Raw genomic sequence first — 15,478 nt, 5'->3', positions numbered from 1 at the left:
GGGGGGGGGGGGGCTATAGTATTCTATTTCGGTATCAGGGGTATTTGCGGGAGTAAGAGTACTCCCGCAAATACTCGGAATCGGTCCCGATACCGATACTAGTATCGGTATTGGGACAACCCTAAAGGAAACGAAGATAATTTGTTCTGCATAGACTTCTATACCGCATGTGGCCAGAGGTGGGGGGGGGGGGATGGGGCGTCGGAGAGTCTCAGAAATATTCGGAAATTGTAGTTCCTTCATTTCTTTGTAAATGTGCAAACTTAATCGTCAGGGAATCAAATAATTGTTTTCCCCCGCTGTGTGTATATATATATATATATATATATATATATACACACTAAATGGAATTGAGTTTACATCTCCTTTAAGAAGATATATGAAAGAGCTGGAGAATTCTGAGGAGGATTTAATGAGTGTTGAGAGAAGTGCAGTTTTATGTAGCAGACACATCAGAGGTGTACTCCGGATTTCATGTACATTTCCCATCACTGCAGTTAGCAGCTCATTACCGCTTGAAATATTGATGCGGCGGGGACTATGTGAGAATTTCTTCATGTTGGCTGATATAAAAGTATGTTACTACCACTATACTGCCGACAAGTTCTATTTTTTTTCTTCTCTTTAAGATCATGGCAGAGGATACAAGGGCACTCTGTTTAACTTTTCCATATGAAAAAGGGTTCTTTACTGTAAGAGCTGTGACAATGGTTTCAGGGTATATAGAGAAAAGGGAACACCATAGAAACATGTTGATCTCTTGGAGTTGCTGACCAGCACTGTATATAGTGTACTTCAGAGAAACATTATAGAATGTGCGCAGTGCAGGTAACACAGGGCCGATCCTAGGGTCACAGACACCTGGGTGCAGAAATATTTCTGGCGCCCGCGCGTGGGCGTGGTCATCTTACTAACTCCTCCCCTTTACACATGTTTCTATGGCTACGACTCAAACACAGAGATGCTTCCCTAAGAAGTCTTCATCAGTGTCCCCCATCAGAGTCCCCCCCCAGCAGGTGTCCCCCATCAGAGCCCCCCACAGCAGGTGTCCCTCATCAGAGCCTCCCAGCAGGTGTTCCCAATCAGTCCCCCCCCCAGCAATTGCCCCCCATCAGAGCCCCCCACATCAGGTGTCCCCATAGATGAGTACTTGTCCAATAGATCCCTGTAGCTCGGGCGTGCTGGGAGCAGAAGCACATTACAGGGGAGCGGGGCATACGTGGCATCTTTGGTTACTTGGAGGGTGGCACTTGGAGAGCATTTCTGGGAGTGCACGAGATGATTGGCAGCAGCTCCGGCCAACCCAGAAGCCTCTCATCACACCGCCTATGGGAGAAGAGCCAACACACGCAGAGGGGACGGGGCAGACAGGAGACTGCTCCATGCACACCGGACAGAATTAATTAGTGGAGCCAAGTGGCGTAACGTGTTCCGGTACTAGGCTCTGCTGTGTACCCAGCCCTGATTCCGGGGACAGCGAGAGGTATGCGCTCTTGTCAGTTGCCAGCGGAGAGAGCAAACTAGATGGGGAACTGCAGCACCGGCCACATGCACTCCGCCTCTGGACACAGACAAGGAGGAGGGAGGGGAGCACTTTGGAGCTTCGGCGCCCCCCCCCCTCTGAGGCGCCTGAGCACCCTGCCTAGGATCGGCCCTGAGGTAACAGGTCTGGACTCTGCTCTGAACAGATTCTGCGCTTGTTAGAACCACTTACTTTCTGCATTTACTTATAGATTCAATATTACCCCAGTACGAGGACCAGAGGTTCCATAACCTGCATGTCTTGCTTTAGCTTTTGAACTATTTCCTTTTTGTTAAAGTTGATTCCCTCCCGGCTCCCCCCCAACTGGATGTGGGCTTACCCATACAATAGAAGATATCCATCACTGGATGTGAGGTCCCCATACCATAGAAGATATCCATCACTGGATGTGGGGTACCCATACCATAGAAGATATGCATTACTGGATGTGGGGTACCCATACCATAGGTTATATCCATCACTGGATGTGGGGTACCCATACCATAGAAGATATCCATCGCTAGATGTGGGGGTACCCATACCATAGAAGATATCCATCACTGGATGTGGGGTACCCATACCATAGAAGATATCCATCACTGGATGTGGGGTACCCATACCATAGAAGATATCCATCGCTAGATGTGGGGGTACCCATACCATAGAAGATATCCACCACTGAATGTGGGGTCCCCATACCATAGAAGATATCCATCACTGGATGTGGGGTCCCCATACCAAAGAAGATATCCATCACTGGATGTGGGGGACCCATACCATAGAAGATATCCATCACTGGATGTGGGGTCCCCATACCATAGAAGATATCCATCACTGGATGTGGGGGTCCCCATACCATTGAAGATATCCATCACTGGATGTGGGGTCCCCATACCATAGAAGATATCCATCACTGGATGTGGGGTACCCATACTACAGATGATCTACTCTATATTGGGTACCCAAGCCATAGATAATCTCCCCTAGTTGATATTGGGTGCCCACACCATAGATGACCTCCTTCACTGGATAAGGGGTACCCACAGCATATATGATCTCACCCATTGGATATGAAGTATGTATAAGGGGTACAAATACCATATATGATCTCACCCATTGGATATGGCGTACACGCACCATAGCTTATCTCCCCTTTTGAACATAAGGTATCCACACTATAGATGATCTCCCCCATGGATATGGAATACCCACACCATAGATGGTGTGGGGTACCCATACCATAGAAGATAGCCATCACTGGATGTGGGGTACCCATACCATAGAAGATATCCATCACTGGATGTGGGGTACCCATACCATATAAGATATCCATCACTGGATGTGGGGTACCCATACCATATAAGATATCCATCACTGGATGTGGGGTACCCATACCATAGAAGATATCCATCACTGGATGTGGGGTACCCATACCAAAGAAGATATCCATCACTGGATGTGGGGTACCCATACCTTAGAAGATATCCATCACTGGATGTGGGGTCCCCATACCATAGAAGATATCCATCACTGGATGTGGGGTCCCCATACTATAGAAGATATCCATTACAGGATGTGGGGTCCCCATACCATAGAAGATATCCATTACAGGATGTGGGGTCCCCATACCATAGAAGATATCCATCACTGGATGTGGGGTCCCCATACCATAGAAGATATCCATCACTGGATGTGGGGTCCCCATACTATAGAAGATATCCATTACAGGATGTGGGGTCCCCATACCATAGAAGATATCCATTACAGGATGTGGGGTCCCCAAACCAAAGAAGATATCCATCACTAGATGTGGGGATACCCATACCATAGAAGATATCTATCACTGGATGTGGGGTACCCATACCATAGAAGATATCCATCACTGGATGTGGGGGTCCCCATACCATTGAAGATATCCATCACTGGATGTGGGGGTCCCCATACCATAGAAGATATCCATCACTGGATGTGGGGGTCCCCATACCATTGAAGATATCCATCACTGGATGTGGGGTCCCCATACCATAGAAGATATCCATCACTGGATGTGGGGTACCCATACTACAGATGATCTACTCTGCTTGATATGGGCTACTCACACCATGGATGATCTTCCTTACTTCATATTGGGTACCCAAGCCATAGATAATCTCCCCTAGTTGATATTGGGTGCCCACACCATAGATGACCTCCTCCACTGGATAAGGGGTACCCACAGCATATATGATCTCACCCATTGGATATGAAGTATGTATAAGGGGTACAAATACCATACATGATCTCACCCATTGGATACACGCACCATAGCTTATCTCCCCTTTTGAATATAAGGTATCCACACTATAGATGATCTCCCCCATGGATATGGAATACCCACATCATAGATGATCTCCATCACTAGATAAGGAGTACCCACAACATAGCTCTCCCTCACTGGATATGGGTACCCACACCATAGATGATCTCCCCCACTGGATCTACCAACACCATAGATTATCTCCCCCACTGGATCTACCCACACCATAGATGATCTCCTCCACTGGATCTACCCACACCATAGATGATATACCCCACTGGATCTACCCACACCATAGATGATCTCCCCCACTGGATCTACCCACACCATAGATGATCTCCCCCACTGGATCTCCCCCACTGGATCTACCAACACCATAGATGATCTCCCCCACTGGATCTACCAACACCAAAGATGATCTCCCCCACTGGATCTACCCACACCATAGATGATCTCCTCCACTGGATCTACACACACCATAGATGATATACCCCACTGGATCTACCCACACCATAGATGATCTCCTCCACTGGATCTACCCACACCATAGATGATATACCCCACTGGATCTACCCACACCATAGATGATCTCCTCCACTGGATCTACCCACACCATAGATGATCTCCCCCACTGGATCTACCCACACCATAGATGATCTCCCCCACTGGATCTACCCACACCATAGATGATCTCCCCCACTGGATCTACCAACACCATAGATGATCTCCCCCACTGGATCTACCCACACCATAGATGATCTCCCCCACTGGATCTACCCACACCATAGATGATATACCCCACTGGATATACCTACACCTACCACCTCAGTAAATATGGGATACCCACACCATAGATGATCTCCTCCACTGGATCTACCCACACCATAGATGATCTCCCCCACTGGATGTACCCATACCATAAATGACTTCCCCCACTGGATGTAGGGTACCCCACACCATGGATTACCTTCCCCACTGGATATGGGCTACTTAATAAATGATCTCTACTGTATGGGGTACCCACACCATAGATGATCTCTCTCGCTGTATATGGAGTACACACACCATAAATGATTCCTCCTACTGCGTGTGGGGTAGCATTAGCACACATTAGCTAAAGCTCTGTCAGGGCTGGGCTCAGCCCTTCCTTCTCAGAGTTCTGTGCCGAGCTATTGGTTAATTGCCAGTACTCAATAATATGGAAAGATTTCCCCAGTGGGGTTTGAAATAGCAGTAGAACACGGTCACAAAGTAGAATAAGTAAATGTTGATGTTTAATTTATAAAAACTGGTCCAATGATACAATGAATTCCACAATGCAATAAACAGACACAATTATGCATATCATTACATTACATAATGCTTTATGGTGTGCGAGCCCCTGACGCGTTTCGACCTCTGAAAGGTCTATTCAGGGGGATAATTGGTTCTAAGGAATACATTACATGAATTTAGAATTATGGAAGCATATAATTATACATCACATTGAGTAAGCCATAATGGCATATTTACTGCTAAAAAGTGGAATGGGCTTTCCAATGACCAGAACTGGTATAAGCCGCTGAAGCCGCTGGGAGATCCAGAGGACTTCAAGGCCACCCTCCCTCCCCCCGGGACGGAGGAGCCCACCCCAAGGGGCTTGCAAGGAGCCACACTGTGAACACCCTCCCGAGAGACGGAGGAACCGGCCCCTACAATCCTCACTTCCTGTTCTGTCTGTAACTTCACACCGTAATGCAAGGCTTTCTCCCTGGTGTGGAGTGTCGTGCTCGCCCCTCCCTTGGATTACAGGAGAGTCAGGATGCCCACTAACACACAGCTCCTTTCTCTATCTGCAACAAAGAGAGCCTCCCGACTCTCCGTAGTCTAAGGGAGGGGGCGAGCACGACACTCCACACCAGGGAGAAAGCCTCGCATTACTGTGTGGAGTTACAGACAGAAGAAGTGAGGATTTCTCAGAAGAAATAAGGACATTTAAAAGCAAAATGGAAGGATGAGGTAAGTGAAGGAGGACTGCACTAAGGTAAAGGAAGCTATTTAGGAAAAAAATTGTACCTTTACAACCCCTTTAAGTGTATTGATTAAAAGAAGTGCAGTGTATGTGGATGGAGGACTGACAATTGGGACAGTCCAAACATTTGCCAGAACTCTTCATTCCACAGTAATCACCTGGTCTTCATTTCCTGCTCGTCAGCTAGCCCTGCTGGCTGTTTAAACTGCCTTGATCAGATCTTCTGTGCCTTCGCCTGGTCAACATATCCAGATACTCTCTGCTGTGTTTTCCTGTTAAAGACTTTTGCCTGGCTGACTTCCCTTCTGGTTCCTGATCCTGTTTACTGCCTCTGACTACGCTGATCTCTGAATTCCTGTTTCACTGGCTTGTTCAGACTACCCGATCTGGTTACCGAACCCTGGCTATGTTTTGACTAAATTTTCTCTGTTTATACCATTTTATTAAATAAAGTGTGATTTTTACTGCACTTTTTCCTGACAAGCTCTTAAAAGAACTCTACTTTTGGAACAATTTGCCTTTAAGACACGCCCTCCTTCTCCCCAAGTGCAGCTCACCTGCTCCAATATATACCTTTCTTCTGGTTCGAGCAATCTACACTATGTGCCCTGGATGGTGCCGTTCCTTCTAAAAGCATCTGTTCCAGGTTCTGTTCCTCCCGCACATACATTATCTCACAAAAGTAAGTACACCCCTCACATTTGTGTAAATCTTTTCTTGTATCTTTTCATGTGACAACACTGAAGAAATGACACTGTGTATCTACAATGTTGTGTAGTGAGTGTGCAGCTTGTATAACGGTGTAAATTTGCCGTCCCCTCAAAATAACTCAACACACAGCCATTAATGTCTAAACCGCTGGCAACAAAAGTGAGTACACCCCTAAGTGAAAATGTCCAAATTGGGGGCCCAAATTGTCAATATTTTGTGTGGCCGCCATTATTTTCCAGCACTGCCTTAACCCTCTTGGGCATGGAGGTCACCAGAGCTTCACAGGTTGTCACTGGAGTCCTCTTCCCCTCCTCCATGATGACATCACAGAGCTGGTGGATGTTGGAGACCTTGGGCGCCTTCACCTTCCGTTTGAGGATGTTCCACAGATGATCAATAGGGTTTAGGTCTGGAGACATGCCTGGCCATGATGTCATAAGCCTAGGACTAATGACCAGACAAGAAACAGGAAGTGGGCTGTATAAGGAAACAGGAAGTGGGCTGTATAAGGAAACAGGAAGTGGGCTGTATAAGGAAACAGGAAGTGGGCTGTATAAGGGATTTACTGGCAGAAAAAAATATGTTTTATTATCCAGTTAAAACAACAACAAGGGCAGAAGATTTAATAGATGTCAAGTTGAAAAAAATGACTGAAGGTCCATTTTAAAGGGGTTGTAAAGGTTCAAATATAAAAAAATAAAAATAACAAACATGTCATAATTACCTCCACTGTGCAGCTCGTTTTGTACAGAGTGGCCCCGATCCTGATCTTCTGGGGTCCCTCAGCGGCTGTCTCGGCTCCTCCCCGCATCAGCTAACCCCCTTCATGGTAAGCTCACAAAGGGGTTAGCTTGCGAGCGCGCTCCCATGATACAGCCGGCTATAGCCGCCGAATGTATCGCTGGGCCCCACCCCCCGGCGCGTTGCGTCATTGGTTTGATTGACAGCAGCGGGAGCCAATGGCTGTGCTGCTATTAATCATCCAATGAATAAGCCGAGAAGAGCCGAAAAGCCCGGTCCAGAAGCCTGCTCGTTCACGACGCAGGACTTTCGAGGGCTCGGGTAATTAAACCGGGGGGGGGGAACTGGGGGGCCGGAAAACATCAGATGTTTTTTCACCTTAATGCATAGAATGCATTAAGGTGAAAAAACAGGAACCTTTACAACCCCTTTAAGTATTTCTCCCGGTGGGCTGCAGTTTATCAGTGTACTCCTTCTCTTTTCACTGTCCAACCATAGGCCAGGAAAACCTGGGCTCAGAGGAAGTTGGTTAAATGAGGCTGGCCATGACAATGAGCACATTTATTGGTAGAAAATAAGAAGTGCTGAGGAAATCTCTGGATTAAAGGTGAGTATTGCAGCAAAAATTATGTTATTTAATTTCATCTTTAATTGACTTTATTTTGTGTTCTTTTTTAATTGAATTCTGCTGGAAGTTTAAAAGTACATGAGCTTGATCAGCCCTGAGAGCCTCCTACCAGCCCACAAGGACAAACAATAGGCTTCTATCAAGTGCCAGCATCGCCCGAGTGCCAGCCTGATTTTAATGGGTACCAGTGACAACCCTTCAACCTCGCCTCTCTCCCACAATCCCCCCACACCAGCGGAAAAACAAAAACAAACAAAAAAACTTTCTGTCCAGTGTATGATTTGGGATTGTTGATGTGGTGTAATTATAAGACGCTCGGCGCTTAGTAAGCGGAGTCTGGGGGTGAGCGAGTGGGGGTGAGCGAGTGTGCATTTCCAAAGTCCTTAGTAAACCTGCTTATTACAAAGCCTGACAGACTAATCACCGTGTCAGACCATCTGCCGCAACATTCGGCACTGCCAGCGAGCACTTCAGGCTGAATCACGCAACGACGCAAATCAGTCGCCCCCAATCCAACGCACAGCTTACACTCTAACCACCGCTGCCGCCTGCCTGCCTCTTCGCATCATCAAAAAACCCCGGCGCCTTTTTCCGTTCATAAATATTTGATGTGCATTTTCTTATCTTATGTAAGACAACACTGACACAAGCAACTGTATACAGAGAGAGAGAGAGAGAGAGAGAGAGAGAGAGAGAGAGAGAGAGAGAGAGAGAGAGAGGGGGGGGGGGGAGGGGGGGGGAGAGAGAGAGGGGGGAGGAGAGAGAGAGGGGGGAGGAGAGAGAGAGAGAGAGAGAGGGGGGGGAGAGGGGGGGAGGGGGGGGAGAGAGAGAGGGGGGGAGGAGAGAGAGAGGGGGGAGGAGAGAGAGAGAGAGAGAGAGAGAGGGGGGAGGGGGAGAGAGAGAGAGAGAGAGAGAGAGAGAGAGAGAGAGAGAGAGAGGGGGGGGGGAGAGAGAGAGGGGGGGGGGAGGGGGGGTGAATAAAAGGAGCTGAAGTCAGCCGATTGCTAGATAAAATATATATATACACATACACACACTTGCCTACCAGGCCAATTCTGACATTTCTCTCCTACATGTAAAAATCTTTTTTTTTTTTTTTGCTAGAAAATTACACAGAACCCCCAAACATTAAATGGGCCAGATTCGCGTAGCTCAGTGGATCTATAGATCCGCTCGATCTACGTGAATTAAGATCCGCTCCCGCAAGTTTAGGAGGCAAGTGGCTAATTCACAAACCACTTACCTCCAAACTTGCGACGGCGGATCCTAAATCCCCCAGCGGAATTCAAATTCCGCGGCTAGGGGAGTTTCATATTTAAATCAGGCGCGTTCCCGCGCCGATTTAAATGCGCAGGCGCCGTCCGCGAAATTTCCCGGCGTGCATTGCTCCCACTGACGTCGCTAGGACGTCAGTGGTTGCGACGCGTACGTAAACTACGTAGTTCCGTATTCGAGAACGACTTACGGAAACTACGTAAAAAAATTCAAATTCGACGCGGGAACGACGGCCATACTTAACATTGGCTGCGCCTGCTTTTAGAAAGGGTAAGTATACGACGGGTACCGCGCTACGGAAACGACGTAAGAACACAGCGTCGGGTCCGTGTACGTTCGTGAATTTGCGTATCTCGCTGATTTACATATTATTCAGTGTAAATCAGCGGGAACGCCCCCGGCGCCATTTTTAATTAAAAAAAAAGATCCGACAGTGTAACACAGTTACACCTGTCAGATCTTCGCCCTATCTATGCGTATCTGATTCTATGAACCAGGCGCATAGATAGGACCAGTGTAAGTCAGAGATACGATGGTGTATCTGTAGATATCAGGAGATACACCGTCGTATCTCTTTGTGAATCTGGCCCTAAATATGTTTTTTTTTTTTTTTTTTTTTTTAGCAAAGACCCTAGAGAACAAAATAGCGGTGGTTGCAACTTTTTATCTCGCATGGTATTTGCGCAGCAATTTTTCAAATGCGTTTTTTTGGGGGAAAAAACAGTTTCATGTATAAAAAAAATATATTATATATATATATATATATATATATATATATATATATATATATATATATATATATATATATATATATATATATATATATATATATATACACACACACACACACACACACACACACACACATACATACACTTGCCTACCAGGCCAATTCTGACATTTCTCTCCTACATGTAAAAATCATTATTTTTTTGCTAGAAAATTACACAGAACCCCCAAACACTATATATGTTTTTTAACCACTTAAGCCCCGGACCAAAATGCTGCCTAAAGACCCAAGGGGTTTTTACAGTTCGGGACTGCGTCGCTTTAACAGACAATTGCGCGGTCGTGCGACGTGGCTCCCAAACAAAATTGGCGTCTTTTTTTCCCCACAAATAGAGCTTTCTTTTGGTGGTATTTGATCACCTCTGCGGTTTTTATTTTTTGCGCTATAAACAAAAATAGAGCGACAATTTTGAAAAAAATACAATATTTTTTACTTGTTGCTATAATAAATATCCCCCAAAAACATATATAACATTTTTTTTTCCTCAGTTTAGGCCGATACGTATTCTTCTACCTATTTTTGGTAAAAAAAAATCGCAATAATCGTTTATCGGTTGGTTTGCGCAAAATTTATAGTGTTTACAAAATAGGGGATAGTTTTTTTGTATTTTTTTTTTTTTTTACTACTAATGGCGGCGATCAGCGATTTTTTTCGTGACTGCGACATTATGGCGGACACTTCGGACAATTTTTACACATTTTTGGGACAATTGTCATTTTCACAGCAAAAAATGCATTTAAATTGCATTCTTTATTGTGAAAATGACAGTTGCAGTTTGGGAGTTAAACACAGGGGGCGCTGTAGGAGTTAGGGATCACTGTGTGTGTGTTTACAACTGTAGGGGGGTGTGGCTGTAGGAATGACGTCATCGATCGTGTCTTCCCTATAAATTAGATGACGCGATCGATGCGCCGACACAGTGAAGCACGGGGAAGCCGTGTTTACACACGGCTCTCCCCGTTCTTCAGCTCCGGGGAGCGATCGCGACGGAGCGGCTATAAACGAATAGCCGCGCCGTCGTCCCGGATCGCTCCTGAAGCCACGGGGACCGCCGCATGTACCGGTGGGGGTCCCGATCGGACCCCCGACCCACGTCAAGCAGAGGACGTATATATACGTTGATGTGCCTGCCTGTGCCATTCTGCTGACGTATATGTACATGAGGCGGTCCTTAAGTGGTTAACAGAGACCATAGCCCTAGAGAATAAAATAGCGGTCGTTGCAACTTTTTAACTCGCACGGTATTTGCGCAGCATTTAAAAGCAAAAATACTTTTATACTATATACCTTGACATTTATCTTACTAATTTTGGCAAATCATTGAGACACATATCATTTTGTTTACAGCTGATATCTATCAAGTCGCATACTGAGACAATTAGGACCATTCACCTTTACTCATGCCATGTCTGCCGCTTGGCGTCCTCCCTGGGGGTATCTGTGTCTGTTTTCTCCCCCTCAGCTCCCGTGCCACACCTTGGCTGCTTCCGTCCATTTGGGGGTTCAGCAATGGAGACACTGGCTTTGTTCATTGGTAAGTATTGGGCCAGTTCATTCTGGCCCATTCTGCCATTGTTCGTGCATTTACCACTGTGACACATCTCTTTATCTATTATAGATACATTCCATCTGCATCCACCCCTGATGAGCGAGCAATGATCTCGCGAAACGTGCGTCGGGTTCTCTGATGCGTGCATTTGTATATACTGCATTGTACAACGTTTGTATCAATTTTAATTACCTTTTATTATGTGCAAAGCCATTGGCTGAGCTACCATGCTGTATTATTCATGTATGTACATCTATTTTAATAACAAATCTATACGGTTACTATTTTTGTTACTTAGTGGCAAACTGTGACCACCTCATTTAAAGTCCCAAGGGCGACTCTTTTTCTGCATCTGTACATAACAATAGAGCAGAGCTGGGCAGCATTAGTAGCAGCACTTCACACTGAGATATCAGGACACAGCACAGGACTAAAACTTCAAGGGACAAGGGAATTTAAACTGGGATAGTTGGCAAGTATGAGGCAGCTGCTTTGGGCCCCACAACAATGACAGGGCCCAGGGCAGCTTCCCCTTTTGCTCGGCCTTAAAGACGGCCCTGCATATAATATGGTTTAGAGAAAATTCCTATAGCAGGATGGGATGTGGAATTTTAAATGTTGCAAAATGGATGTATATAACAAATAAATATTTAGGCCTGGTCAAACCCCAAACAAATGGAATATACAAGCACAATTGATTAAGTAAAAAAGATTTATTACAAAAACATAGAAAGAATATAGAAACTTGTACATTTATTATTGATCATTCTATTTTGCAACAGTTTTATGTGATGTTGTTATTATATATTTTTCTCTTTTCTCAATTATATTGTAAATATGTTATCTAATTATTATAGACTATCACCCTCCACGGGTTCCTGATGAAGCCGTAACGGCGAAACTAGTAAAACCTTTCTACGTGGGGTCCGAAGAAGACTATGTGCAGTTTTTTGCACCACTAGTACTTTTTCTATTTCTTGTCTGAACATTTTAAACTATGTCAAAGTTTCTATATTCTTTCTATGTTTTTGTAATAAATCTTTTTTACTTAACCCCTTCCATACCGGGCACGTATACACCTTCCCGCCCAAGCCAATTTTCAGCTTTCAGCACTGTCGCACTTTGAATGGCAATTGCGCGGTCGTGCTACACTGTACCCAAACAAAATTGGCGTCCTTTTTTCCCCACAAATAGAGCTTTCTTTTGGTGGTATTTGATCACCTCTGCGATTTTTTTTTTTTGCGCAACAACTAAAAAAAGACTGGAAATTTTGAAAAAAAATTACGTTTTAATTTTTTTCTGTAAATTTTTTTGTAAATAAGTAAGTTTTCTCTTTCAATTATGGGCACTGATATGGCGGCACTGATGGGCACAGATGAGATGGCACTGATGGACATCGATTAGGTAGTACTGACGGGCACAGATGAGGTAGTACTGATTGGCGGCGCTGGTATGCGGCACTGATGGGTGCTGATATGCGGCACTGATGGGCACTCATAGGCGGCACTGATGGGCACATGGGCGGCACTGATGGGCACACATAGGCGGCACTGATGGGCACATGGGCGGCACTGATGGGCACATGGGCGGCACTGATGGGCACTCATGGGCGGCACTGATGGGCACTGTGGGGTGGCACAAATGGGCACTGTGGGTTGGCACTGATGGTCACTGTGGGGTGGCACTGATGGACACTGTGGGGCGGCACTGATGGACACTGTGGGGCGGCACTGATGGACACTGTGGGGCGGCACTGATGGACACTGTTGGGCGGCACTGTTTTCCTTTTGTTGCCAGTCAGTGCCCATTTGTGGGCACTGATTGGCATCTTTATTTTTTTTCCAGACTTTTTTTTTTTTCAAACTTTTTTTTTTTTTTTTTCAGACTTTTTTTTTGCCCCGTTTTTTTTCTTCCTGCCCTTCCCTGGTGGTCCAGGGTGGGCTTCCCTGGTGGTCCATGTGGCGATCCGAGGGGGGGCTGCGCTGATAAACAATCAGCGCAACCCCCCCCCCCCCTGTCAGGAGAGCCACCGATCGGCTCTCCTCTACTCGCGTCTGTCAGACGCGAGTGAGGAAGAGCCATCGACGGCTCTTCCTGTTTACATCGTGATCAGCTGTGATTCGACACGGCTGATCACGTGGTAAAGAGTCTCCGTGAGAGACTCTTTACCGAGATCGGTGTTGCGGGGTGTCTGACTGACACCCCGCAACAACGATCGCCGCGATGCGCGCCCCCGGGGGCGCGCAGCGGCTCAGAATCCTGAGGACGTCATATGACGTCCAGTCAGGATTCTACAACCACTTTGCCGCCGTCAATATGTCATTGGCGGGCGGCAAGTGGTTAATCAATTGTGCTTGTATATTCCATTTGTTTGGGGTTTGACCAGGCCTAAATATTTATTTGTTATATACATCCATTTTGCAACATTTAAAATTCCACATCCCATCCTGCTATAGGAATTTTCTCTAAACCATATCTTAAGTGGAATTATGTTGCAGATGGCCTCTCACCTTCAATCAGTGTGCGCTCTATAATTTAATCTATATCTGCATATAATATGGTTTCCTATGGAAGACGTTCTGTAGTGCAAATCTGCAAAATGCAAAAAGCACTAAAAATGCCCTAGGTGAGAATCAGGCCTTCGGCCTCGTTCCCATCTGAGTGGATTGGAATTGCGGTCAGAATCACCCAATTCTGCTCATGATTCCAAAATCTCTCCAAACGCACAGAGCACTTATTTCTTAACGGCTCCCTAAATGCTTTGCGATTTTCGTACATTCGTATCACTAACAGAGGGAGATATTTGTATAGCATTTTTTGCTGTGAAAATTACAATTGTCCCAAAAATGTGTCAAAATTGTCCGAAGTGCCCGCCATAATGTTGCAGTCACGAAAAAAAAAAAAATCGCTGATCGCCGCCATTAGTAGTAATAAAAAAAAATTATTAATAAAAATGCAATAAAACTATCCCCTATTTTGTAAACACTATAAATTTTGCGCAAACCAATTGATAAACGCTTATTGCGATTTTTGTTACCAAATATATGTAGAAGAATACGTATCGGCCTAAACTGAGGAAAACATTTTTTTTTTATATATTTTTGGGGGAATATTTATCATAGCAAAAAGGAAAAAATATTGCATTTTTTTCAAAATTGTCGCTCTATTTTTGTTTATAGCGCAAAAAATAAAAACCGCAGAGGTGATCAAATACCACCAAAAGAAAGCTCTATTTGTGGGGAAAAAAAGACGCCAATTTTGTTTGGGAGCCACGTCGCACGACCGCGCAATTGTCAGTTAAAGCGACGCAGTGCCAAATCGCAAAAACTGGCCAGGTCCTTTACCTGCATTTTGGTCCAGGTCTTAAGTGGTTAATGATACATTGTATCAGGATGATATGTTGTGATCTCCCTCTATTATAGTGATACATTGTATCAGGATAAGATATTTATGTTGTGATCTTCATCTATTAATGATACATTGTATTGGGATGGGGGGGTTCTTCTGTCTGCGATTTCCCTCCAATGATGATACAATCTCCCTCTATTAGTGATACATTGTATCAGGATGATATGTTGTGATCTCCCTCTATTGATGATACATTGTATTAGGATGGGGGGGGTCTGTGTGCGATCTCCCTCTATTCGTGATACATTGTATTGGGATGGGGGGTCTGTGTACGATCTCCCTCTATTGATGATACATTGTATTGGGATGGGGGGGGGGGGTCTGTGTGCGATCTCCCCCAATAATGATACATTGTATTGGGATGGGGGGTCTGTGTGCGATCTCCCTCTATTGATGATACATTATATTGGGATGGGGGGTCTGTGTGCGATCTCCCTCTATTGATGATACATTATATTGGGATGGGGGGTCTGTGTGCGATCTCCCTCTATTGATGATACATTGTATTGGGATGGGGGGTCTGTGTACGATCTCCCTCTATTGATGA

Source organism: Rana temporaria, chromosome 10, assembly GCF_905171775.1.
Source record: "Rana temporaria chromosome 10, aRanTem1.1, whole genome shotgun sequence".
Lineage (NCBI taxonomy): Eukaryota > Metazoa > Chordata > Amphibia > Anura > Ranidae > Rana > Rana temporaria.
The sequence above is the reverse complement of the archived record's forward strand: the minus strand, read 5'-3'. Positions refer to the sequence as shown.